The 27,873-nt window shown below is 38.5% G+C and overlaps 1 protein-coding gene across 2 annotated transcripts in view; it reads left to right on the top strand.

Annotated features, from left to right (window-relative positions):
- LOC106085921 (protein roadkill) overlaps nucleotides 1-27,873 on the top strand; it is a 453,420-nt gene that overhangs the window by 50,753 nt on the left and 374,794 nt on the right. The window contains exon 2 of one of the 2 annotated variants that reach the window (XM_013250406.2): nucleotides 17,047-17,117. The gene's annotated coding sequence lies outside the window, so the exon portion shown is untranslated. Of the gene's footprint in view, nucleotides 1-17,046; nucleotides 17,118-19,850; nucleotides 20,226-27,873 lie in introns of those variants that run through there. The other variant, XM_059362709.1, reaches the window with a different exon arrangement.

The following is a 27,873-nucleotide window of genomic DNA, read 5'->3' as shown; positions in this document are numbered from 1 at the left end:
ATCTGAATCGGTCTATTAACTAATATAGCCCCAATATAAACCGATTCTCGGATTTGACTTCTTGAGCACCTAGCAACCTCCATTTTTTAAGGCGATTTGGCTGAAATTTGTTACAAGGACCGAGTCGGTCTATAAACTGATATAGCCCCATATAAACCGATCGCCGGATTTGACTTCTTGAAAATTAGCCCAAGGACTTCCGTTTCGACATCCAACATCTGTGTCTAGTATGATCCGAATCGGTATATAAACAGATATAGCCCCCATATAAACTGATCATATGTGGCTGAAATTTGGCCCAAGGTCTTCTGTTCTGGCTTCCAACATCCGTGCCTAGAATGATCCGAATCGGTCTATAAACAGATATTGCAAATTGCAAATTTTGCCCATGAACATTCCACTATAGAACAGGGGCAAACTTCTCACATATCAATAAGTGTAGTCCGATTAAAGTTTAAGCTCAATGATAAGGGACCTCCTTTTTATAGCCGAGTCCGGACGGCGTGCCGCAGTGCGACACCTCTTTGGAGAGAAGTTTTACATGGCATAGTACCTCACAAATGTTGCCAGCATTAGGAGGGGAAAACCACCGCTGAAAATTTTTTCTGATGGTCTCGCCAGGATTCGAACCCTGGCGTTCAGCGTCATAGGCGGACATGCTAACCTCTGCGCTACGGTGGCCCCCATAGATATATCCCCCATATAAATCGATCTGGGTCTCTAAAGGCCTTAATTTTCACCCGATTTGGCTGAAATTTGGCACAAGGACTTCTGTTCGAACTTCTAACATCCGTGTCGAGTATGATCCGAATCGGTCTTTAAACTAATATAAACCGATTCCCGGATTTGACTTCTTGAGCCCCTAGCAACTCAATTTTAATGCGATTTGGCTGAAATTTGGCACAAGGACTTCTGTTCTGACATCCAACATCCATGCCTAGTATGATAGGAATCGATCTATAAACATATAGCCCCCATATAAACCGATCTGGGCCTCTAGAGGCCTTAATTTTCACCCGATGGCTGAAAATTGGCACAAAGACTTCTGTTACGATTTCCAGTATATTTGCAAAGTATGATCTGAATCGGTCTATAAGCAGATATAGCCCCCATATAAACCGATACCCAGATTTGACTTCTTGAGCCCCTAGAGGCCTCAATTTTTATCCGATTTGGCTGAAATTTGTCACAAGGACTTCTGTTCTGACTTCCAACATATGCCCCTAGTATGATCCGAATCGGTCTATAAACAGATATAGCCCCCATATAAACCGATACCCAGATTTGACTTCTTTAGGCCTCTAGGGGACTCAATTTTTATCCGATTTGGCTGAAATTTGTCACAAGGAGTTCTGTTCTGAGTTCCAACATCCGTGCCTAGTATAATCGGAATTGGTTCATAAACAGATATAGTGTCCATATGAACCAATCCCTGGATTTGACGTCTTGAGCCCCTAGCGCCTCAATTTGTATCCGATTTGGCAGTATATTTGCCAAGTATGATCTGAATCGGTCTATAAACAGATATAGCCCCCATATAAACCGATACCCAGATTTGAGTTCTTGAGGCCTCTAGGGGCCTCAATTTTTATCCGATTTGGCTGAAATTTGTCACAAGGAGTTCTGTTCTGAGTTCCAACATCCGTGCCTAGTATAATCGGAATTGGTTCATAAACAGATGTAGTGTCCATATGAACCAATTCCTGGATTTGACGTCTTGAGCCCCTAGCGCCTAAATTTTTATCCGATTTGGCAGTATATTTGCCATGTATGATCTGAATCGGTCTATAAACAGATATTGCCCCCATATTAACCGATATCCAGATTTTAATACTTGAGCCCCTAGAGGCCTCCGATTGGCAAATCCGATTTGGCTAGAATTTTACACAAGTACATCTGTTCTGACTTGCAACATCCGTGCATAGTATGATCCGAATCGGTCTACAAACAGATATAGCCCCCATATAAACCGATCTTCGGCTTTGACTTCTTGAGTCCCTAGAGGCCTCAATTTTCATCCAATTTGGCTGAAATTTGTGCCGACTTCCAACATCCGTGCAGAGTATGATCCGAATGGGTCTACAAAAAGATATAGCCCCCATATAAACCGATCCCAAATTTTGACTTCTTGAGTACCTAGAAGTCGCAAATAATTTGATTGTTACAAAATCATTCAAATACAAATTGAGTTAATAAATGTAGATTTTTAGGGGAATCTTTGGTAGAGGGTACCCAAGATTCACCCTGCCCGAATTTAGCACCTTTCTACTTGGTTAGCCCTATAATGATTCTAAAATTGTTTTTAAATTAGTTTGTGGTTTGAATTTTCGCTTCTGTTTCTTTAACTGGGTTGCATAAAGTCCACCTAATAACCAACATTAATTCTGTTGTCTTGTGGGTCATCAATTACCATGATATTTCCACATCTAGGTTATTATCCTAATCCCCAACCATTAGCTTTGAAGCCTTGCCTTCATATAACTATTATTACCATGTTGCACATTGTTTGCCTTTAATGCGATTAATCAGCTTCCAGCTTTTCAACACCTGCCCACTTACGATCCGTTTTGTGATAAACCGGTAATTATATGGTGACTTCTCATTATTTGTTGTTCTCTTCGTATTAAACAAATTTCAATGAGAGTTTTTTTTTTGCAGTAGCCTTAATTCAATAAAAAAGGCACCAACTCCCAAAAAAAAAAACAGGTGTACTCATAATGACCGAAAGCAAATCATCCAAATTTGATGATTCGCTTATGCGAATAATGGCTATAGCAGCAGGAGTAGAAGAAAATGACAGAGGCATCATTTGTAAACCGGTAAGACATCTTTGGAAGAAAGTCAAGTCATTGGATGTGGCTGATGAGACATCAGTTGGTGTGAGGTTCTTGGGCAAAAATATATTTTTTTTTTTCAATTCAGGTGGCCTTAGCAACGTGCCGGAATGCCATATGGAAAAAATTAAAATTTGATAAAAACTCAAAACTGGAAAAACTAACTTTTCGAAAAAAATATGTGAACATTTTTAGTAAAAAACAAGTTCCCAAATCGGTTTATATGACAGCTATTTCAGGTTATAGACCGATTTGAACCATACTTGACACAGTTGTTGGGTATCGTAACAAAATACTTTGTGCAAAATTTCATTAAAATCGGATAAGAATTGCGTCCTCTAGAGGCACAAGAAGTCAAGACCCAAGATCGGTTTATATGGCAGCTATATCAGGTTATAGACCGATTTGAACCATACTTGACACAGTTGTTGGATATCAAAACAAAACACGTCATGCAAAATTTCGGTTAAGAATTGCGCCCTCTAGAGGCTCAAGAAGTCAAGACCCAAGATCGGTTAATATGGCAGCTATATCAGGTTATAGACCGATTTTAACCATACTTGACACAGTTGTTGGATATCATAACAAAACACGTCATGCAAAATTTCATTCCAATCGGATAAGAATTGCGCCCTCTAGAGGCTCAAGAAGTCAAGACCCCATATCGGTGTATATGGCAGCTATATCAAAACATGGACCGATATGGGCCATTTACAATCCCAACCGACCTACACTAATATGAAGTATTTGTGCAAAATTTTAAGCGGCTAGCTTTACTTCTTCGAAAGTTAGCGTGCAGACAGACGGACCGACGGACATAGCTAGATCGACATAAAATGTCACAACGATCATGAATATATATATAATGGGGTCTCAGACGAATATTTAAATAAGTAAAACCGTTGTAAATTCGCCCGGGCCGAATCTTATATGCCTCAAACATGGATCGCATTTGTCAAGTTCTTTGTCCGGTATCGCTTTACAGGTAAACTAAGGGTAATGGATAGGAATTGCAATGCTATTGGAGCTATATCAAATTGTGGTCCAATTAGGACCATACTTGGTTTGAATGTTGGAGGCTTGTGCAAAATTTCAGCTAATTCTCAGAATTGCGCCCTATAGGGATTTAAGATATTAAATAGGGAGATCGGTTTATAGAGGAGCTGCATCAGGCTATAAACCGATTCAGATCATATTTGGTTCATATGTTGAAGGTCAAGAGAGATGTGCACAAAATTTCAGCCAAATTCGATAAAAACTGCGCCCTCTAGAGGCTCAAGAAGTATAATCGAGAGATCGGTTTATATGGGAGCTATATCAGGTTATGAACCGATTTGGACCATACTAGGCACAGATGTTGGAAGTCAAAACGAAACACTTGATGCAAAATTTCAGCCAAATCGTATGATAATTGCGCCATCTAGAGGCTGAAGAATAATAACCGAGATATCGATTTATATGGGAGCTATAACATGTTATGAACCCATTTGGACCATACTAGGCTCAGATGTTGGAAGTCAAAAGGAAACACTTAATGCAAAATTTCAGCCAAATTGGATGATAATTGGGCCCTCTAGAGGCTCAAGAAGTCAAGATCCCAGATCTGCTTATATGGCAGCTATATCACGTTATGAACCGATTTAGACCATACAAGGCACAGTTGTTGGAAGTCAGGTTATGAACCGGTTTGGACCAATCTAGGCAAAGATGTTGGCAGTCAAAACGAAACACTTGATGCAAAATTTCAAGCAAATCGTATGATAATTACGCCATCTAGAGGCTGAAGAATAATAACCGAGATATCGATTTATATGGGAGCTTTAACATGTTATGAACCCATATGGACCATACTAGGCACAGATGTTGGAAGTCAAAAGGAAACACTTAATGCAAAATTTCAGGCAAATTGGATGATAATTGGCCCCTCTAGAGGCTCAAGAAGCCAAGATCCAGGATCGGTTTATATGGCAGCTATATCACGTTATGAACCGATTTAGACCATACAAGGCACAGTTGTTGGAAGACAGGTTATGAACCGAAGCCAAATTGGATGATAATTGGGCCCTCTAGAGGCTCAAGAATTCAAGATCCAAGATCGCTTTATATGGCAGCTTCATCAAAACATGGACCGATATGGCCTATTTACAATCCCAACTGACCTAAGAAGTATTTGTGCAAAATTTAAAGCGCCTAGTTTTACTCCTTCGAAAGTAAGATTGCTTTCGACAGACAGACAGACGAAGGCACGGACAAACACACGGACGGACATGGCTTGATCGACTTAAAATGTTATGACGATCAAAAATATGTATTATGTGGTCTTAGACGAGAAGTTTGCCCCTGTTGCTTAGTGGAATGTTCATGGGCAAAATTTGCATTTCTACAAACGGAATGACGAAATTAGTTTACCCTCTATCCTATGGTGGTAGGTATAAGAAACGATTAAAACTGAAATTGAGCCAAACCCGTTCTCTTGTCCACGGGCAACGAACCACCTAATAAACGGTGATTTTTTTGAGGTTAGGATTTTCATGCATTAGTATTTGACAGATCACGTGGGATTTCAGACATGGTGTCAAAGAGAAAGATGCTCAGTATGCTTTGACATTTCATCATGAATAGACTTACTAACGAGCAACGCTTGCAAATCATTGAATTTTATTACCAAAATCAGTGTTCGGTTCGAAATGTGTTCATTCACCGTAACGTTGCGTCCAACAGCATCTTTGAAAAAATACGGTCCAATGATTCCACCAGCGTACAAACCACACCAAACAGTGCATTTTTCGGGATGCATGGGCAGTTCTTGAACGGCTTCTGGTTGCTCTTCACTCCAAATGCGGCAATTTTGCTTATTTACGTAGCCATTCAACCAGAAATGAGCCTCATCGCTGAACAAAATTTGTCAAAATTTGAACACATTTCGAACCGAACACTGATTTTGGTAATAAAATTCAATGATTTGCAAGCGTTGCTCGTTAGTAAGTCTATTCATGATGAAATGTCAAAGCATACTGAGCATCTTTCTCTTTGACACCATGTCTGAAATCCCACGTGATCTGTCAAATACTAATGCATGAAAATCCTAACCTCAAAAAAATCACCCTTTAGAAACCCCAGAAAGACCTTTTAAAATCTTTACGCTGAGATCGTTTACGCGAAGTTTCGCACCATAAGCTTGATGGCAAGAAAGAGCTTCAATCGGCAGCGAACCTCTTGGCAAAAGCCACGTTTAGTGGTTATGGAGAAAAAATCTACTCTCTTACCTACCTCGGTAAGGGATCGTAGCCTGTTTGGTGGAACAAGGATTTGAGTAGCCTTAGACAGACTTTGAAGATGCTCTACAATAAGGCGAATGCAATGAAGCTGCATGCCTATTGGGACCTGTATATAGAGTCTTTAAATAAGTTGAAGAACAAAGTGAACTCGACCAAAATGGCTTTACGATTCTAATTTTGCAAGTCAATAGAGAATGTAAACGAGTCTTCTAGGACTAGAAAACGGTTCGGAACAATCCACAAGATGACGGAACCTGAATGGAATCTAGATCTGAGTCTCTCGAGCTGCTGGCTGAGAGGTCCATGTACTCTGATGTTGTCGACGTCTCTGAGATGCAACGAAGTGCGTAGTCACAGTCCATGGTTGAGAATATGATGAGGAAGGGAAACATAGTCTGGGCGATAAACACGTTTGAATCTTATAAGTCGATGGACCGGATGACCTGCTGGCTGCTATATTGCAAAGGTAGGACAGTGTACCATACGAGCTGCATTTTGCTGGACTATTTGTCAACACCATGCCGGGAAGATAGTTTGGTGTTCATTCTGCAAGCAGGAAAAATTAGGCACTCCCTGGGTACATGCCAATTAGTCTCTTTTATTTGTCTTATAGACCCCGTAGAGACTATTTCACTAGTATGTCTCGACGCTTCACTGGTATGGTCGGTCGGTTGACTGACAATGCCCTTCATGATGTGGTTGGACATGATGGAGGGCACTGAACATAAAAAGGGCTCGGGTAAAACACTCATTCCGGTAAACAGGACCAATCGCCGCAGGAACTTTGTGGTCATTCGTTATTTAACTGCGCCAATAACTTGTCCTGTCATATCAAATATCATAGGCGCCCAGCATTAAAGCAAGGGCCAGTGCCGCCCGGTCACTCACTGAGACCCTCACCTCGATACCGCTGAATGTCCGCGGCTACAATTGCAACTACTCTGTACACGCACCCGAAGACTTTCAGCTGAGATTCTCATGATAACGATGAGCACCAAACAAATCGGAGGCCAGAGCTCATTACTGTCGTGGCCACTTATTTTTAATGTAGTTGTTCTCTGATACCCACCACCTCGGATAAATTGGGTTGCCCAAAAACTAATTGCGGATTTTTCATATAGTCGGCGTTGACAAATTTTTTCACAGCTTGTGACTCTGTAATTGCATTCTTTCTTCTGTCAGTTATCAGCTGTTACTTTTAGCTTGCAGAAAGAAGAAAAGAAAAAAAGTGTAAAAAAAAGTATATTTGATTAAAATTCATTCTAAGTTTTATTAAAAATGCATTTACTTTCTTTTAAAAAATCCGCAATTGCTTTTTGGGCAACCCAATATAAATTTACCTCATTTCGTCAAAATCCGTCGAATAATGCAACGCCGAGTACCGTACCGAAATATAGACCTATCTAGGCCAAACTTGATAGGACGTCGGGGGGCCCAACTGTAATCGCTGTTCCAAATTTCAGCCAAATCGGGCAGTATATAGACGTAATTCGGGAGATCGGCTTGTACGACAGCTATATCCGAATAAGGTCTGATCTGCACCATATTCGGAAAGGAGGTGTAGGAGGTTAATGAAACGCACTTTTCAAAATTTCGGCAAAATCAGAAATTAAATTCGCCTTTTATGGGTCCAAGACCAAAAATTGGGAGATCGGTATATATGGCCATTACATCCAAATGTATTTTAAACTAGATCATATACGGTGCACACTAAACTCACTGTGCCAAATTTTAGAATAATCAAACAACAAATGTGTCTTTTGTAGTCATAAGACCTTACATCGAGAGATTGGTACATATGGCTGCTATATCTAAATATTGTCCGATTTAAACCTTACTCGGTACGGAAGTCTATGGGCCTAACACAACCTACTGTACCAACTTTCCGTAAAATCGAGCAACAAATGTGGAATTTATGGACCTAAGACCTTGAATCGGAAGATTGGATAAATGACAGCTATGTCGAAATATTGTCCGATCTGGACCATACTTGATAACGAAGTCAACCAAAACACACTAAGCCAAATTTCTAAATATTCACCCAACCCCTTACACCAAATGCAAATTTGCCCATGAATATGAACATTAAGGAACTGGGGCAAACTTCTCACAAATCAATGAGTGCTGTTCGATTCAATTTTAAGCTCAATTATTAGGGACCTCTTTTTATAGCCGGGTCCGAATGGCGTTCCGCAGAGCGACAATTCCTTCGGGAGAAGTTTTTACATGGCAAAGTGCCTCACAAATGTAGCCACTATTAGGAGGCGATAATATTTCCAGATTCAGTTCGATGATTCTGGGGTTAGTGGGGTGCCTGCCATTAATCCCATTACTCTTGTTTGCGAGTTCCGCTTCCTGAGCCACACTGGAGGTATTCGACCGGCTGGTATAAAGCGAGCGGCTGAGGCGTTAATGATGGTTAGGAATTTCTTTCGATAACTAGCACACTTAAGGGGGTGTCAGTTAACTGAAGCAGGGGTTGGTTTAACCTCTAAAGCCGACCCAATCGGTCTTCTTCTGATTGCTAAACATTCGGTGCTCAAAAGTCGGTTAATGGTAAGTATTATGGGTGAGGAGGTTTAATTCCAAGGAAATACGTCTTGCCATGATACGTCACTCAAGAGATCAGGGGATGCAATACAAGTGTCTGATGAGTTGTTGCACCTCCTCGTAATCTTAGTGGGGGCATCCTCATTCAGATCGTGGAGCCTTCAATCTGCTTTACCAAAGCTCTACGCCGCAGGGAGTTACCAGAGGCCTTCTTCTGATTGATAAACGTTCGGTGCTCAGAGGTTATGAAGTCGGTTGGTCGGTCGATGGTGAGTATTATGGGGAGGAGGTCTGATTCCAAGCTAAATGACGGTTTGCCATGACACGTTACTCAGAATATCAGGGGAAGCAATGGAAGTGTCTGGCGTTGCTGCATCTAGTGGGGGTATCCTCATTCACCGTGCAGAACGTGGAGCCTTCAATCTCCTTTGCCAAAGCTATGCCCCGCTGGGTGTAAGCTAGGGGAGAAAGCCTCTTGGCAAATATCACATTTAGGGTGTGTCAAATTACTGAAGCGCCGATTTATGTATTCTCTAAAGCCGACCCATTTGTCTTTCTTCTGATTGATAAACGTTCAGTGCTCAGAGGTTATGAAAATTTTTCAAATGTTCCTGCCATGATTCGAACTCAGGCGTTCAGCGTCATAGAGGGACATGCTAACCTCTGCGCTGCGGGGCCTTCTATCGCCCCCTTACATTGCGAGATCGATATATATGATAGCTATATTCAAATAAAGTCCGATCTCTAGACCATAGTCGATACCGAACTCAACCCCTTATATTGCGAGATTGATGGGCCTAGGTTAGGTTAGGTCTGGATTATCTTCGGTACCGATGTCGATGGGCCTAACACAACTCACTTTGCTAAGATACAGCGAAATCGGGCAACAAATACAAATTTTATGGACCTAATACCTTAAATCGAGAGAATTGTATATATGGCAGCTATATCCAAATATTGGCCCAATTTTCCTTTTATGGCCTCAATACTCTATATTGGAAGATCGGTCTATATCCAAATATGGTCCGATTTGGACGATATCCAACAAAAAGGTTTAGAGGAGTACCAGAACTCGTTGTGCCAAATCTCATCGAAATAGGTTGAAAAGTGCTCCTTTTATAGGCTCATTACACTAGATCTGGAGATCGGTCTATATGGCAGCTATATCCAAATATGGTTCGATCTGGACCACATTTGAGAGTAATGGGTAAGGGTCTACCAGAACACATTGTGCCAAATTTCAGGTAATAAATGAATCTTTTATGGCCTCAATACCCTTTATCGGGAAATCGGGCGGTCGGTCTATACGCCACCTATATCCAAATATAATCCGATCTGAACCACACTTCACAGAAATGGGAAGGGGACTACCAGAACTCACTGTGCCAAATTTCATAGAAATCGGATGAAAAATTACCAATTTATTGCCTCAAGACATTAAGTCGGGAAAACGGTCTTTATAGCGGCTATACATAACTAAAATCCGATTTAATCAGGTTATATACAAAGAATACGAAATCATCAAAAAATTTTTGGGAAAATGTTTTTTACCCAAGATATCTGCAAAATTATAAATACCCAGCATTTTGGGCATAAATGGGTAAATACTGGGTTATTTACCCAATTTACCGGGTGAATACCTTTTGGGTATTTACCCATCGCCCATCTCTACAAATCGGTTTATATGGGAGCTATATCAGGTTATAGACCTATTTGGACCGTACGGTTGTTGGAAGTCATAACAGAATACTATTGGGTTGCCCAAAAAGTAATTGCGGATTTTTAAAAAGAAAGTAAATTCATTTTTAATAAAACTTGGAATGAACTTTAATCAAATATACTTTTTTACACTTTTTTCTAAAGCAATCTAAAAGTAACAGCTGATAACTGACAAAAGAAAGAATGCAATTACAAAATCACAAGCTGTGAAAAAATTTGTCAACGCCAACTATATGAAAAATCCGCAATTACTTTTTGGGCAACCCAAAATATTGATGCATGGCATCGAAATAACCGAAGACTGACAACAATACCTTCAAAAACATTTTGTTTTTTTTCTTTCTTTCTGTGTATAAGACAAAGAAACTTTTAAAATTAATAGAATTATTTAATCTTTCATAGGTACAACCTATTTGCAATAAATTTTTCACTAGAAAATTTTTTTAAAAAGTTTTTTTTTCCCCATTTTGTTCTACCCGGAAAAAAAATTTAAATAAATATTTGCGCAAAGGTAATCGATCGCCAACACCAAAAATTTCTGAGACGAACGAACCATGTACCCAGAACAAACAAATGCGATTAAAAAAAAAAACAAAAACAAGCACATGAAAAATAATGCAATTTCATTTAAAGTACACTGCACTGCAGTGGAACAACCTCACAAACCACGGGTATGATGACTGCTGGACGGTGGATGACTGCATGACAGCATGCCACTACACCGCTGACTCGCTAAGTCCAAAGGCGTCCCATGAGTCCATCGTATACTATATAAAAACGACATGGCGTTTGGCTTTCTTCTACTGGGTTGTATTAATTTTAGAATTTTTGTGGATAATTTTTCTGACGACACGTGTTGTTGTGTTTGTCTTTTTTTTATTTGGCATACGGGTAATGAAGGTGCAATGATATTTTCGTTGGAAGTTTTCTACTATGAGCTAAAATCATATCCAATAGCAGTTTAAATCATAGTGTAAAAGGGCAGAGTACTGAAAAGTATGAAGAGCGAGAGCACGAATTCCATAAATGCATTAAAATAGGGAATTCATAGAATTTGAATGAGAAACCTTTTGAATTAGGTGGCACAAAATGATTTTGGGACCGAATTGAAAGAGAAATATCATCCACCTTTAAATTGAATACAATCCTTTGTATACCCTCCACCATGGGATGGGGCTATACTAATTTCCTCATTTCGTTTGTATCTTTTCGAAATGTTGATCTGAGACTCAACATAGTTTATACTGGGTTGCCCAAAAAGTAATTGCGGATTTTTTAAAAGAAAGTAAATGCATTTTTAATAAAACTTAGAATGAACTTTAATCAAATATACTTTTTTTTACACTTTTTTTCTAAAGCAAGCTAAAAGTAACAGCTGATAACTGCCAGAAGAAAGAATGCAATTATAGAGTCACAAGCTATGAAAAAATTTGTCAACGCCGACTATATGAAAAATCCGCAATTACTTTTTGGGTAACCCAATATATTCTTGATCGTCTTGACATTCTAAGTGGATTTGGCCGCGTCCGTCTGACTGTCTGTTTGTCGAAAACACGCTTACTTTCAAAGAAGTAAAGTTAGGCGCTTGAAATTTTGCACAAATACTTCTTAAGTGGCTCATATCGGTCCATGTTTTGATATAGCTGACATATAAACCGATCCTGGATTTTGACTTATTGAGAAATGCGAGACATGGTGTAAAATGCAAATTTGCCCATGAACATTCCATTAAGGAACAGGGGCATATTTCTCACATATCAATGAGTGCTGTCCGATTCAAGTTGGAGTCCGAACAGCGTGCCGCAATGCGACACCTCTTTGTGGAGAAGTTTTTACATGGCTGCCATACCAAATGGTACCGTACCTCCCAAATGTCGTCAGCATTAGGAGGGAATAACCATTGTCGAACATTTTCATGATGTTCTTGCCAGGATTCGAAACCAGACGTTCAGCGTCTACGGTGGCCTCCATGGTATAGGGTATATAAGATTCCGCCCGGCCGAACTTACCACGCTTTTACTTGTCTTATATCTGTTATTCACTAACCCTTTCAACCAGGCCTGCGTAGTCTATGTTGTGAAGTCGGAATCCGTTGGATTCAAGCCAAATTTGCTCAACTCCGAATTGCACACTGATAACGGGTCAACTCTCCAACCTAAAGACTCTGGGTCCGCTGTCTTTTTTGTGCTCGACGTGGGTGCTGGTGCCCAAAATGTAGTTGAAGAACAGGTATATTGCCGTCAGGTTTACGGAGACGGTGGTCTCCCCGTTTTAGCACTGTAGCATCCGATGTTGACTATTCTAACAGAAAAAAAGTAATTCAACAAGTGGAGGATGTTCTACATAACGTACGAGGTTATTGGTAGTCATCTTTACTTGGCAGTTTTGGTTATTTTCCACTGTTCTTACAATCCCTTGGACTCGCGAACGTTTTCACTAACCATCTCTACTAACCACTTCAAGTACCCACTTCCACTACCCTGTCTAGCCACTTCCGCTAATCACGTTCACTACCCACTTCCCACTAGCCACTTCCACTACTTACTACCCACCACCACTACGCACTAACTGGTAGTAGAAGTGGGTAGTGGAAAGGGGGAAGTGGAAGTGGGTAGTGGAAGTACCACTACCCCGGCACGGCACTACCCACTTCCAATACCAACTTCCACTACCCACTGCCCACTAGTCACTTTCACTACTTACTACCCACCACCACTAAGCACTAACTGTACCTCACTGGTAGGAACTTGAGCTCCGATCTGTGTGGTGTTCTTCGTTATCATGGGAGGCTTAGCTGGGAACCACTGGACGACAAGGGCTTTTGCTTAAATTCTGATCAATACGACAACCAATACCAAAACTAATACCAATACCAATACCAACACCAACACCAACACCAATACCGTTACCAAAACCAATACCACTACCACTACCAGTACTACTACTACCACTACTTCTATCACTACCACTACCACCACCACTACCACAACTTCTACCACTACCACTAGCACTACAATTACTACTACTACTACCACTTCTACTACCACTACCGCCACCACTACTACTACCACTATTACTACTACTACTACGACTACTACTACCACAATCACTACCAATACTAATAACAATACCACAACCCCTACCACTACTTCTACCACTATCACTACTACTTCCACTACCACCCCGACTACCACTACCACTACTACTACCACTACCACTACCACAATCACTACCAATACCAACACCAATACCGATACAAATAACAATACCACAACCACTACCACTATCATTACCAATACCAACACCAATACCGATACCAATAACAATACCTCAACCACTACCACTACCCACATCCACTACTAACTTTCACTACCCTCTGCCCACTAGCTACTTCCACTACTTACCCGGCACGGGATAACTGTAATCACCACACTGGTTGGAACTTGAACTCCGATCTGTGTGGTGTTCAACGTTATCATGGGAGGCTTAGCTGGGAGCTACCGGGCCCCTCCACAGTTTGCGGATAGCGGAATGGTCCAAACTATCTAATTGAGAGGCCGGACGGCAAGGGCTTTTGCTTAAATTCTGAGTGCCTATAATGATCGATATGACAACTACTACCACTATCACTACCAATACCATAACCATTACAACTACCACTACCACCAGCACTACCACGACCACTACCACTGCCACGACTTACCACTATCACTACCACTGCCACTGCTTACTACTACCACTAACAATACCATTACCACAACCACTGCCACTACTTACCACTACCGCTGCCAATATCACTACCATTGCCACTACTCACTCCCTATCACTACCCACTCTCTAACACTACCCACTCACTACCACTACTCTCATACTAGCAGTACCTACCCAGCTTAAAAAAAAATTCCGATTTCGGTCCGACAATCGGATGACATCCGATGTCTTACCGACTAAAAACGAGAGAAATGGTTGTCACGACACGGCGAGGGAAATCTCATATATATACTGCCTTATCGTACCGATATCGGAGAAAAATTCCAAGGAAATTCGGATTGGAAATTTTGCGTCGTACCAAATTAGGACCTAATTTGTGCAGGATTTCAGACCGATTTCTTGACGAATATCTTATAAAATGCGGACGATTTGCCGACGAATCGGTCCGATTTCTTGACGAATGTCTTACAACTGATCAAACAACGGAAATTCAAAGGCAACGGTTAACGGCACCACACGCAGTTCCAAAAAACCAAAAAATAAACCCCTGCACCACTTGTGTACATGTCACACACGTGGTAACGAAATATTACTATGCAAAAATAAATAATGAACCAAACAAAAGATTCCTCCGACACGCCGTACAGTTAAATGTCGGAACAGAAAAAATAAATTCTCTCAAAATTATCGAACCGATTTCTTTCTGGATTTGGTAAGAATTGTCGTATGTTTCTCCCGACTATGTGAAAACATGTTGGACGTCAGACAAAGACGGATCATATTCCCAGCAAACAAAATTTTCCGATTTCGGTCCGACAATCGGATGAATCATCCGATATCGGATCCGATGTCTTACCGACATCGTGACTAAAGAAGTGGTTGTCATGCTGTCCGAACGAAACGGCTGAGTGAAATCTGTTATCGGTCGGATTTCGTACCCATTCTTCTTTTTTTTTTTTTGTAGCCACGATAGCTGTTATTGTATATCAAAAAAGATATCGTCTAATCGGTTTCTGCTACACCATCCGGATCTTTATAAACTATCTCTGGTTTTCTTAGCCTGGTTTTTCTCTTCATCTGCAATTGGTAGCTTCGCATTGGTTATTTGTGGATGCTGGTGCATATTCTGCAAGCCCTTTCTGAATAAGAAGTTTGGAATTGGATTGGTGAGGTGTTGGTGAATCTCATCCCTAAACTTCATATATCCTTACTGGTATGCTTCGAGGTGGGAGGTTTCAGACAGGCGAGCTAGATAATCAATGGCAACTTCGATGAAAGAAAAAGCTACCAATGGTACTTTTGTAAATGGCCAAAGTTAGGCAGAGATAGTCCTAACGTTGCATTTTGATTATTAAGAATGCATGTTTCCCACAGCGTCTTGGTTACTCCTGCTATCGTACCGTTCACATGCCGTTTAATTGTTTTGTTAGTAGTTTTCTTATCTTTAAATCAAGTGTTGCCGACTAGCGACTTGAAGACCATATTGCTAGCCCTAGTTCTATCGCAGATTGGGTCACTCCTGGGATTTTCGTTGCGAAAAGTTTACTTCTGATTGCTGGGGCACAACTCCCAGTGATCTGTATCTGCCACAGGAATTAGTTTTTATCACTATTGAATTTATTTTTTTATTGAAAAAAAAAAACAACTCTTAACTATTCACTTTGATGTTTGGATAAATCTAAAAGGTGGAGGACCTAAATGAGTCCGATAAGATTGGGCAAACTTAAGGGCCGCACGATGGTTGCGGATGGTGACGGCCAACTACGTGACCGGAGGTATTGGTAAGCAGTAGAACAGGATGCATATGCGGTAGCTTGGTAGCTCCTGTGGCTGGACCAAAACACTCACTGTTATGGTTACAGAGATGTCTTGACTTGATTAAAGTTCTTGAACATCGGGATGGGACGAACAAGCTTACAAGCCTCAGTGGCCCCTATGTCAAGGATCGCTGGGACACAATTCAAGATTTTTGGTCTATTAACTTCGATCTTGGCTGTAGTCTTATCTGCGGAAGTGCCCATTTCCTAACGACCATGCCTTGGTTTTTCTTAGTGATGTCCCTCATCCTCAGCAAGTTCAGAGCTTTGCGCTTTTCCAGTTTGTGGGGATCCATTCACGATCATTTTAATGCACGGTTCACAACTGACCCCAATATTTATTCATTGATTAAATCCTTCACCTTGGCTTGATAATCTAGTGGGTTTTTATAGAATTCACTGATGATGTTGATAACTGCCTAATTCAGCTTGTCTCTGCAGCGCCTCCTGTTTGTTTTGGCGAAAGAGGTTTCCCCTTTTCCTTTATCGGTTAAAAACTTTTCATATATGTGGCATACTTTTGGGGGCCTTAGTTATCCCGGAAGACTTCAGAACACTTGCACTTCCTTTGTACTTATTCCAATTTTGCCTACCTTAAGAAGATCTTCTTGCATTCTGGTCACTGCGGAGCAGTTGACGCGGTCCCAGTTTCTCTGATCTTCTTTTTTTTTGGCGATTTCGCAGTGTTTTGTTCCCCTATCCAGCTTTCGGAAGAATGGAGGAAATATCCGTCATACCTTAAGGTGTGTTCTGGAATTTCGACAAAATTTCTTCTTAAGCTATGCTGTACTCCGAACAGCAATTACGTTTTTTGTGAACTTCAAAATCTCATCTCTCACCTCTGCAAACAATCAGCTAATTTCATCTTTTCATTAGGCTGCAATGATGGGATTGTTAGCACTATGGTTGAGTAAGAATCAGAAACCTATATTTAAAGAATGATGGTTAGTCTGCGCCTTAATTTGGTTTGCAAGTCGATGGCATTTGTTATCAAATAGTTGAACCTAAGCATGTGCCGGGAGTAACATTGCTAAGTTTCAACTCTCGAATATGACAATTGTCAAAAAATCTTTTAAAAATATTTAATTTTTTTATGGAACAATCATTTATCCAATTCTTCATTCTTTTTATTTTCAGATTTCTTAATATTCAATAAATTTTGCACCTCCTCCAAGAAAGCCGACAAAAATACATAGACTACTCGTAAGGTAAGTTGTATTCACAAAATTTCCATGGTTCTCGACATGATGATAAAATTCCCTCTACACATTCATATTGACCAACATATGCAATTACACTTTTTAAAATTAAGCATTTGCAGAAAAACTGACAAAAATTCTTGACATCAATAAATAAATTACGGTCATCTTATAGTAAATGTAGTATTTTTACCAACAAAAAAAAAACAAAAACTAAAGAACTACAAATCGGCTAGACAATTTTTTAAGCTGGCAATGCTGTATGCCTTGCCTATGGTAGATGCACTGTGGCTATTTGACATGTCTTTTTACCTGCTCTCTATCTGTCTATCTCTGAGTATCGTAGTCTAACGAAATTCGCAAACGGCAACTCGCCATATGTTTTAGTGTTTGTTAAATTGCAAAAACAACAAAGCAAAGATTTCCACCTTCTCCTTTCTCTATCCCTAAGGCAATACTATGTTAACTTTAGAGTAGAGTAGTGTTGAGGGTGTCTTGCGGCAGCCCCCTTTAGCACAAAGTAAAAGTGAATAACACCGAAAGCTCTTCAATTGTCAGCGCATCAGCTTGTGGAGAGAGCATTAAACAGAACTAACCAAATGACAAGTCAAACAACCGATGAGAGCAAATAGCGGAATACATAGAGGAAGAACTAAACTAGAAAATCTAAAAATGTTGTATTTCAGTGTTGCCAAATTAGCGAGTTTTTAGAATTCTGATGACATTGGAATTGAATAGGAGCAAAATATTTATTCAATGTTAATAAATAAAATGTAAATTTTAAATACGGGATGGCTGAAACGAAGTGTTACAAATGACCACATTTTTTTTGATATATTTTTTATTGATTAAATTGAGAAATATGTGTGAAGGAAATCTAAATCTATTTACTTTTGTTCGATAAGAACACCTTTTGCCTTGACGATTGCTCTGAGTCGGTTTTAGAATGGGTTGCAAGCCGCGTGAATGTGATCTGCTAATATTTTAGTCTATTATAATAATAATATTAATAATAAGTCGCATTTGCTTTGACGCCAGGCTCAATGAAAACGATTGGAGAGGGGGCGTTGGTAGTCACCGCTATCCATACCATTACTTGAGATGAAAAATTACTACGGGTGTTCGTTGGCTCAAATTCTCGTACGTGCGCTCGGATAAATAAACACGAACATTTTGGGAGTTTACAAATTGCTCAATTGGCTTTACCTGCCGAGAACATCAGATAAAATGCTTCAGGAGGTCCCTTATCATTGATCTATAACTTGAATTGGGCTGTGAGAAGTTTGCCCCTGTTCCTTATTGGAATGTTCAGTTCAATTTTACCACCGTGGCGCAGAGGTTAACATGTCCGTTTATGACGCCGAACGCCTGGGTTCAAATCCCGGCGTGAACATCATACAATTTCTTTGCCACCGGAGGCCACCGTGGCGCAGAGGTTAGCATGTCCGCCTATGACGCCGAAAGCCTGGGTTCAAATCCCGGCGGGAACATCAGAAAAATTTTTAGCGGTGGTTATCTCCTTACTAATGCTGGCCACATTTGTGAGGTATCCTGCCATGTTAAAACTTCTGTACCAAGTGGTGTCGCTATGCGGCACTCCGTTCGGATTCGGCATAAAAAAGGAGGCCCCTTATCATTGAACTTGAACTTTAATCTTACTGCATTCGTTGTTATGAGAGAAGTATCCTCTGTTCCTTGGTGGAATGTTCATGAGAAATTTAGTAGCAGTGTAATTTGCATTGGCTTTAGCCAGAGTTCATTTTCATTCCCACCTGCATAGGGGTATACTAGTCATTTCGTTCCATCCTGCAATACCCCATAAAGTAAATATATTCTTGATCCTTTTGACATTCCGTCCGTCCATCTGTCAAAATTACTTTAGCGGTTGAGCGAACAAGAAGGCCGCTTGAAATTTTCATGATGTAGGTCTGTGGGGATTGCAATTGGGTCATATCGGTTCAGATTTGGTTATAGCTCCCATATGAAGTGGTCCTTCGATTTGATTTTTTTAGCCTCTATAAGCTGCAATTGTTATTCGATTGGTCTGAAATGTAGTGTTCTGTTACATCTATTAATAATTGCGCCAAGTTGGGCCCAAATAGGTTTATAACCTGATATTGCTCCCATATAAATCAAACTGAAATTTTGTACGTAGTGTTCTGTTACGAATTCCTACAACCGAGCCAAAAATGGTCCTAATCGGTCAATAACCTGATTCAGAATACTACTCAGAAGAAGTCTTGGGCAAGATATTTTAGATTGTTCAAGCATAGAAGACATTGACGATAATGTCAACAGGATTACTACAGTAATAGTGGAGTCTTTCGAAGATAATTATCCTATTCGAGAAATGAAATCAGTCCTAGAAACACCCTGAATGGGGAGATTTGCAACCTTCTCAGGTGTACAAATATCTTGTTGCCTAATCAGAAATATAAACCCAGTTTTTAAACCGAATGTTATTTATTTAAGTGACTCTTTTGTTTTTTTCACACATTTCTTTCTATAACGAATTTTATTGATTGTCTTCTATTCTCTTGCTGTTTCCCTGGCTAATCGACGTTTTTTTCGCCTCACTACTCATTGGCAACACTGACTAACATACCTGAAACGAACACAGTCGAGAGCAAAAGAGTAAACGAAGGCATTCACAGAGAAAAGAGAGCACAAGAAAAGAAATACAACAAGAACGCAATAATAATACTATACGACGATTTTTCAGTCACTACGGACGTAACTTTCGATAAAATCGTCGGGAAAACTTATACCAATTCAAAAGGATAATTTTCCAAACTAATTCTAAGGTCAAGAAAATGTCTGTTTATAGCCTTCAAAATACAAAGTGAACAAAGATTTTATCCAAACTTTTCTTTTGAGGCATTGTTAATGGCCGCGACGTTACGCGTTTGCTAAAAATTGCAATTTTTTCTGTAAAACGGCGTTGACGGTCGATGGCAAAGTGTAACGTGACCTTAATATATGTAAAAATTACATTAAAATGACAAACAACGTGTAAACCAGAAAAAAATCAAACAAAATGATTTGTGCATAATCGTGTATGAAAAATAAATCAACTTGATATTGCAAAAAAAATTAAAACGAGTTGCTAAACAAAACGTATGTCAGTCAGTTAGTTGTCAATTCAATTCTATTGAAAATCAAGTCCATACACTCGCGCACACATATTAGTATCTTACTCTCTTTTTGTACATTACTCCCTGCCTCACCACACTTTGCTAACACCCACTGCAATAATGTAAAGTAAAAAAAAAAATCAAATGCTAATAGTGCAAAAGATATGTGAGAGAGCATAGGTGTGTATGTGTGTGCACGAGTGTAGATTTGTGAGTGCAAAATACGGTTGATGTACCCAAGAGTTGAGGGGATATGTTCGTGTGTGTCTGTGTGTTTGTTTGGCAGTTGCAGCATGTTCAAGAGTGCTAGTATGCCAAACAGCCAAATACTTGTCTTTTGGCATTTTGGTAAAAAAAAGTGTAACAATCTAAATGTGGGAACACTTTTGCTTAGAATAAAAGTCCTCATTAAGAGAATACCAATTTTTTTACTAAAATTGAAATAATAGAATAGATTTTAAGAATGATTTTTTATGGGATATGGAATTCCAAATTTGTATCTAAATAAATCATGTCTGGGCTAATTTTGCCTTATTTGACTGAAATAGTTTTTCCCTCCCCCCTCCCTTAAATCTATGAGACAAATTTCTTCTTTTGTGTAGTGAAATTTTTCCCCACCAACTTCAAATCTCTCAAGTGAAAACTTGCTATTGCGTTTGTGCTAAACCAACTTTTTAAGACTCTAAACGACAACAACGTTTGTGCTAAACTACCTTTTTGCATTGGTAACAATGAGTGTTTATATTTAAGTATTGGTTTGTTTGTTTATCACGCATTTGTCTTCAACCTCTCCCTTCCTTTCCCCTTCAGATTCATAACAATCCCAGCAAATTCTTTGCATTTAAATCTCTTCGGTGTGAATACCTATGGCGTTGACATGTGTTACTATTGCCACTACTATCACCGCCACAACTAGTGATGACGGTGTTGCCAGCTTCAGATTGTCGTTGGTGAGCATGTGCGATGCGAACGCATGAATAATAACAAAAACTACAAAATAAGCTTTTTTCCTTACGACATAGTAATCAGAGAGAGAGAGTGAGAGAAAGTTTGAAAATGCCAAGCCAAGAGAGACGGAGAGAGATGTTAAGCTAGAGAACAGCGTGTCGCAGTTATTATAACAACAAATAGCTTGTGGCGTTGAGGTCAAGTGAATTTGAAACAATTACACAAAAATCAAATGTTGCCAGATGTGTTGTAGGAGAATGTATAAATAAAGGGAAGAAGGAAATGTAATAGAAAAATATGAAATTTCACCTATAGGAAGAGGAAGAAAGCTAATGGAGCAAATAAAACCAAAAGTCATGCCCATTTAATGATGCAGTATGGAAAATCCTCAAACATCAATCGAATGAGATCTTAATTTAGAAGGGCAAGAAAGACAAAGAAATATTGTCAAAGGTTTATGATCATACTACCATGGCAATTGGCAAAAACATAAAGTGGAAATGTCCCTATGTGCAATTTTCTTGTGTATTTGTTACCTTCTAAGAACTATGCAAATATTTTTGGGTGTGGGCCAGGCTATTGCAAGACCAACATTACCCGATTCATTCCCAACTAAAGGTTGTAGTTACTGTTTGTTAGCGATATTATCGACATAGGAAATCAGTATGTATTGTTTATTGAATAGAATATCATTTCTATTCATATCTGCGTTTCGTATAATCTTCTCTAGCAAGAAAATAAATATCCATTTGTCCAAAGAATAATTGAAAGTCTCTTTCCTCGCAAATTTAAATTTCCAATACCATTGGCATTACTCCCAGTGTATATTCACAATTTCCCCGATTTATTTATTTCAATCCTATCATATACTAATCTTTTAAAATGAATGGCAATGTTGTGACTTTAATTTAATTGACAGCGAAAAAGGGAATAAAGAGAAAAATCAAAAGAATAACATAAAATTGCGCCTCCGAAAGGCAATAATATAAATAACATAAACAAATAAGTATGTAAAGAAAAAAACTAGAAAAACATGTGCTTCATTAACATTGAAGTGTGTATGTATGTGTGGGAGCGAGATTTCATTTTGCTTACTCTTTGATGTTGTTGTTGATTAATGGTTAATAAGAATTTTTTCGAGGGAGAAGCCAAATCATTCATTAACTGAAAATTGTATTGGGAGAGTGTTACATAGCTAATCCCATATGAATGGCATAGTATGTCTTTTCTCTTTTATTGTAATACTATTTTCTCATTTGTAAACAATGTTTTATGTGCTGAAAGCTGACAGATTGTTGTCAATCACATGGAATATCAATCACTATAGCTAAACTTTGGGAAACGCTTGCCTACTTTTTTAGAATTCTGTATCCATGTGGAATTTTTAAAAATCTAAAACTGTCACTATTGTTGTATTAAATTTTCTCATTAAACCCTAACAAAGTGGGGTTTTTTTGGGGAATTTTACATTGGCCACACCAATCTCGACCGGAACGGAATTGCTACCAAATATGTGGCTTTATCTCCTGATAATCATAATTTATATAAAATTTGAGATAAATTTTGGATATGATGCTGTGCTAAGACCTTAAATATACCACGCCAGCTCCCACAAAAATCAATATTTCGATTTGATTTCTTTGTAAGAAGAGCGAAACTCTTGTTCTTGTTTTGAATTCCATTATCAATAGCAAGTATGATTCCTTTCTTTATTTTTTTTCGAAATGAATGAAATTTTGTATGAGAATCTTGTTTTGAAGATAAATTGGAATATAACTTAGCCAAGACACAAACCTGACATTATAACAGAGCTATTCTAAGTGATTAACAGAGCACTGTAAAACGATTTTCTTTAATGCGTTAAATAAAAATTTCTCATCTAAAATTTTCTAAAATCACTATTTTCCATAATTTGTAATAAAATATTGCTTCCATTTATCCCCATATACAAATTGCCCATAAAGTCTGCGTTCACCTGACAAACTTTTATGATTGGTTAAAGAACACAAAAAAAATTATAAATCAAATCAATTCTTTTACATATATTTTTTCTTCATATTCCTAATATTAAAAAACAAAATTCTAAGTTTGGTTAAGCACTTTCACTCTAGAGCGATTTAAATATGATAACAATTAAATATAAGCACCACAAAGTCTACGTTCAGTAATTAAAAATAAAGAAAACAGTTATTTAAACACAAAATAAAAACATACTAACACATTCCTAATATTTGGTAGGATAACCACGTTGTTTTAAGACTGCACTTAGTCTATTTGGCATGGAGTTTACCAACTTCTCTGTTTCCTCAGATGTTATTTTCGCCCATTCTGCATGCATGACACTTTGTAACATCTTCTTGCTGGTTATAACGTGCTGACGAATTTTTTTCTCCAATAGATCCCAAAGATGCTCAATGGGGTTGAGATCTGGTGATTGGTGGTGGGGATTGGGGTGGTGTTTTAAGCTGCTTTGGAGTGTTATATAGAAGTCAAAGCCTAACAACCTCCGATGTATGCTTTGGATGTTGGAACCAAAATGTCGTTGCTAACCCTAGTTTAGCAGCACTTGGATTGAGATAACCCCATTTATCCATTTTGGACTCAATAAATTCTAATTGACCCACTCCACTAGCAGCCATACACCCCCACACCATAACTCCACCACCACCGTGCTTCACCGTTCCTACACTACTACACTTTGTTTTTCCAGCTCAGTCCCGGACTTGCGCTACACTATTTGCCGACCTTTCAGGCCAAAGATACATAATTTGCTCTCGTCGGAGAAAATAATTTGTTTCCAGAATTCAGGAGGCTAATTGATGAAAGTATTAGCGAATGCAATCTGCTTTTGTCTGTTTATAACTGAAATATTCGGCTTTCTTCGAGCAACTCTTCCATGAAATCCAGCTCTATGTAATATTTTTCTGGCAGTTTCAGCACAGATGCTTTTTTTAAACATTGTTTTAATATTTTCAACAAATTTGGTTGATGTTATACGAGGGTTGTTGCTTGCCATATTAATCACTTTGCGCTCTTCTCTAACGGATAATTTTTTTTGGACGCCCAGGCCGAGGCTTTGAAATTATAATACCAGTTTCTTTGTAATTATTAATTACGCGCTGGACAGAAGAATACGTTCTTCCAACTGTCCCACCAATATTTCTAAAGCTTTGTCCTTCTTTCCACAATTTAATAATTATTTTTCTTCCAGATGTACATATTTCCTTTCCTTTAGTTTTCATGTTTCCAAATTTATTAATTAAAAAAAAAAAACACGTGTAACTATCACTTGTTATGATAATAAACTGAAACTGATCAAAAATAAGAAAAAGCATCATAAAAAGTAACGGTACTTTCGAAGTAAACAAAATGAACGCAGACTTTTTGGTTGTCATAATTTCTTCTTATGAGACAAAAGTACCGTTAGAACAAAAAAGTAAAAGCAAACTTGTATTTTTGTTTTTGTTTTCAACTTTAAGAAATATAAAGAAACAACATATACAACAAAACTTAACTTATTTATTTTTTTATGTTATTTTTTAATCATTAAAAAGATGAAGAATATGCTATAAAATTTTTTAAAACCCTTATCTATAAGATAAAATTGCGAAAAGAAGTTAAAAAAGCGTATTAAAAAAGGGTAGCATATATTATAGCCATCCATTTTTAGCAAAACAACCTTTGGCAAGCTGGTATACCACAGGAATTACTTTAAATCTATTCCGACGCATCAGCACAATGAAGGCATACATATGTTTTCTAAATTATCGGAAACTCCATTAACATATCCTTCATTTTCTGCCTATAAATTTCTAAATTAGATAAACAATTCTTTTCAATTATGCGTACCGCATATTGGCAAATGAAAAGTCCGCAGTTATAGTTATCCTTGTGTAAAGAATAACTAGTGTTTCGAAGTTTCCACGAAGAATTGTTTAATTCTGATTTAAATTTATCTAATAACTTCTCAGCCTTTGTATGGGATTTACCAGAAGTATTTAAGTACTAAACATTTTTTTGTGTATTAAATAATATTGGTACAAATATGTGCTTATTTTTCTTGAAAGGAAACTTTAAAGGAGTATCGCCGTAAAAAAGGTTCCTACCGTTCCGCCGTAAAAAAAGATCCTTCTTTGCAACTCATTGTGTAATATATTTAATCGAGTTGTGAATATATAAGTATTGCCATAAATAAATATCTACAACGGAATTGTTTTTCCCTTTGGTTATCAAGACTTTTGAATTTATCTACGTCAACGGGTGGTGTATACGAAATCGCATATCCTAGTTTTTTGTGTATGATTGAAAAATTAAATAAAACGAATCTTCGAAATTTTTTGCTAACTCGCGACAAAAAGATTAAAATTAGCCCAGGTTTCCTAACAGCTAAGGTTTTTATTAAATTTAGTTTTTAATTTCTTTGGAGTGCCTTCTTCTCTAACTTGACATTTTTACCTCTGGTAAATCAGGTATATCAACATAATCTTCGATTTCGTTTAATTTTGCGTTTATGTAAGAATAAGATTTTCTAATGTATTCAGCAGCACGTATGTTTCTTGTGCCATCCAAAATATTATGTTATCCCTCCTCAGGACTGTTAGCAATGCTTGTTGCATCGTCAACAATTTTCCCCATAGTGTTTGTTTATAAATGTACAAAAGGCGAATATTTCTTCAAAACAATGTCGGCAAATTTTGGACACTAGTATTTGTTTAATCACCTTCCGAATATATGCCTTTTTTATGCCATATATTCGGAGCGCACATCGGATTGTTGTGCGCTCTAAATAAAAAAAGTAACCTCGAAAAGAAAAAATAAAATTAAAAAAAAGAAATTAAGAATTTCGTGCAACTTACAAAATTCTAAATTGCATCCCACTCCCCTAAGTTGGTTCATGTCTGGTGTAGTGTCCCCATCTAAGTGCCGGTAGCTGTTATACACGAAAGCCGGGCAATGACATAGGAAATGCTCCATCATCTTCCCCGCATGCCCTACAAGTGCTATCACTTGCCGCACCAATTTGAGCTATGTGTCCCGTCATATAACCAATAGCTATACTGATACGGGCTCTGTAATAGGCTCGTTTTCTCACGATATAGACCCATAAAAATTTCACCGTCCTACCACAGGCTAGCATGCGCATTTGTCGCCCACGCTCTTAACTCGGACTTCGTCGGCCCGAGAGGCTTCCGGTTAAACAAGTCTGTCTAATCTTGAAATAGGCAGCCTTGCTCCCATAATGCGCCATGCCTTTCTCGTCACGGAAACTTGATCAATGCCAACCACAAGGAGACTTCTTTCCGCCTTCTCCTCCCTGTGGAAGACCTCCCACCTCTCTGCGAATCCCAACATGCGTTTCGTCGCAAATTTACTACCCCGTCCCTTGATGAAGAACGACGCCTTTGTAAGCTGGGGGACGTTCATCTTTCTCACCAGGTCCAGCTTTGCGCCATCCCAGGGAGCGTAGATACCTCTGTCGAGCTGTTGGACGGTATCAATAAACTCCGCCGATGCATAACGCAGCTCATCATTTGTATGGGTGGACTCTCTACAGAGTTCCACACATGTTCGAAAATCCGCTCGTTAACCAGATCCTCCACTTGGGACCGATGATATGGTGGAATCCTATTGGATGCACAACCGATATTGATGACTACATTAGTCAGCTCGTCTCTGTTGTACTTCCTTGCCACCCTGGCGTAAGAAGTTGGCTCCTTATAATTCTCAGCGACCATCTTTCTCCATCCGTGATGGCTGTGGCCTCCTTTTGGAAGTCATAGTCCTCCATGAAGACAAAGGGTCCGTGCGCGCTTCCCTCGTTCTTGTTCCGACTTTTTCTACCTCCACAGGACACTGTCTGGGGGCTCCATTGCGAGATGGCTGGCTTGGTTTTCCCAGAGTACTTGAAAGCGGGGAGCTCATTCTCTTTTCTAAGCTGTCTCTTTCTCATTAATTAGTCTGAATACTAGTTGTGCGCCAAGGCACCCGCACCTAGGTGAGGACAACATGCTACGGTCTGACGCCACTACCGCAGCTTTTAGGTCTTTGGAGTCTATATCTAGCCTACTCCAAAAAGACTTAAAAATTTTTCGTAATAGGTAGTACCTATTCCGAGATACGTATGTTTTTTCTTTGAGGCGAAATAAAAAAAAGGATTTAAGTAACAAAAAAAGATTTTTTTTTATGTTCAGAAATACATGGGTAAAATGTACATTAAACAATATTGGTACACTGAAAATTTTTCTCTCCTAATATAAAAGATTATTTTCTTAATATTGAGGAAACGATTTTGTCCTAAATGACAAGGAGACTCCTAATTTTTACGATTTTATTCTTGGTCTTAAACAATAATAGTTATTAACTTTAAAATAGTATGTTTAATCTTTAAAATCGCGTTACATTACAGTACATTAATTTTAAGACAAAGAAATTACCTTTAAATTGAAGGAGACAACAAAGACTTTGATTAAAAGTTAAAAATAGCATTGATATTAGTAAAAAAAATTTCCAACTATGTTTTTTAAGATTAAAAAACCCTTCACAAAAGTCAAGTTTTTATTAAATTTTAATATATTATCATTATTACGAAGCATGTTTCCAAATTTAATAAAGGTGGATATTAAGAGTGCATTCCCAATATTGATCAAAAGATTTTTTAGTTCAAGAATTCATATATAGCGATA

The sequence above is a fragment of the Stomoxys calcitrans genome, chromosome 2, assembly GCF_963082655.1.
Source record: "Stomoxys calcitrans chromosome 2, idStoCalc2.1, whole genome shotgun sequence".
In the NCBI taxonomy this organism is placed as follows: domain Eukaryota; kingdom Metazoa; phylum Arthropoda; class Insecta; order Diptera; family Muscidae; genus Stomoxys; species Stomoxys calcitrans.
Note: the sequence above shows the minus strand (reverse complement) of the source record. Positions and strands in the feature narration are given on the sequence as shown.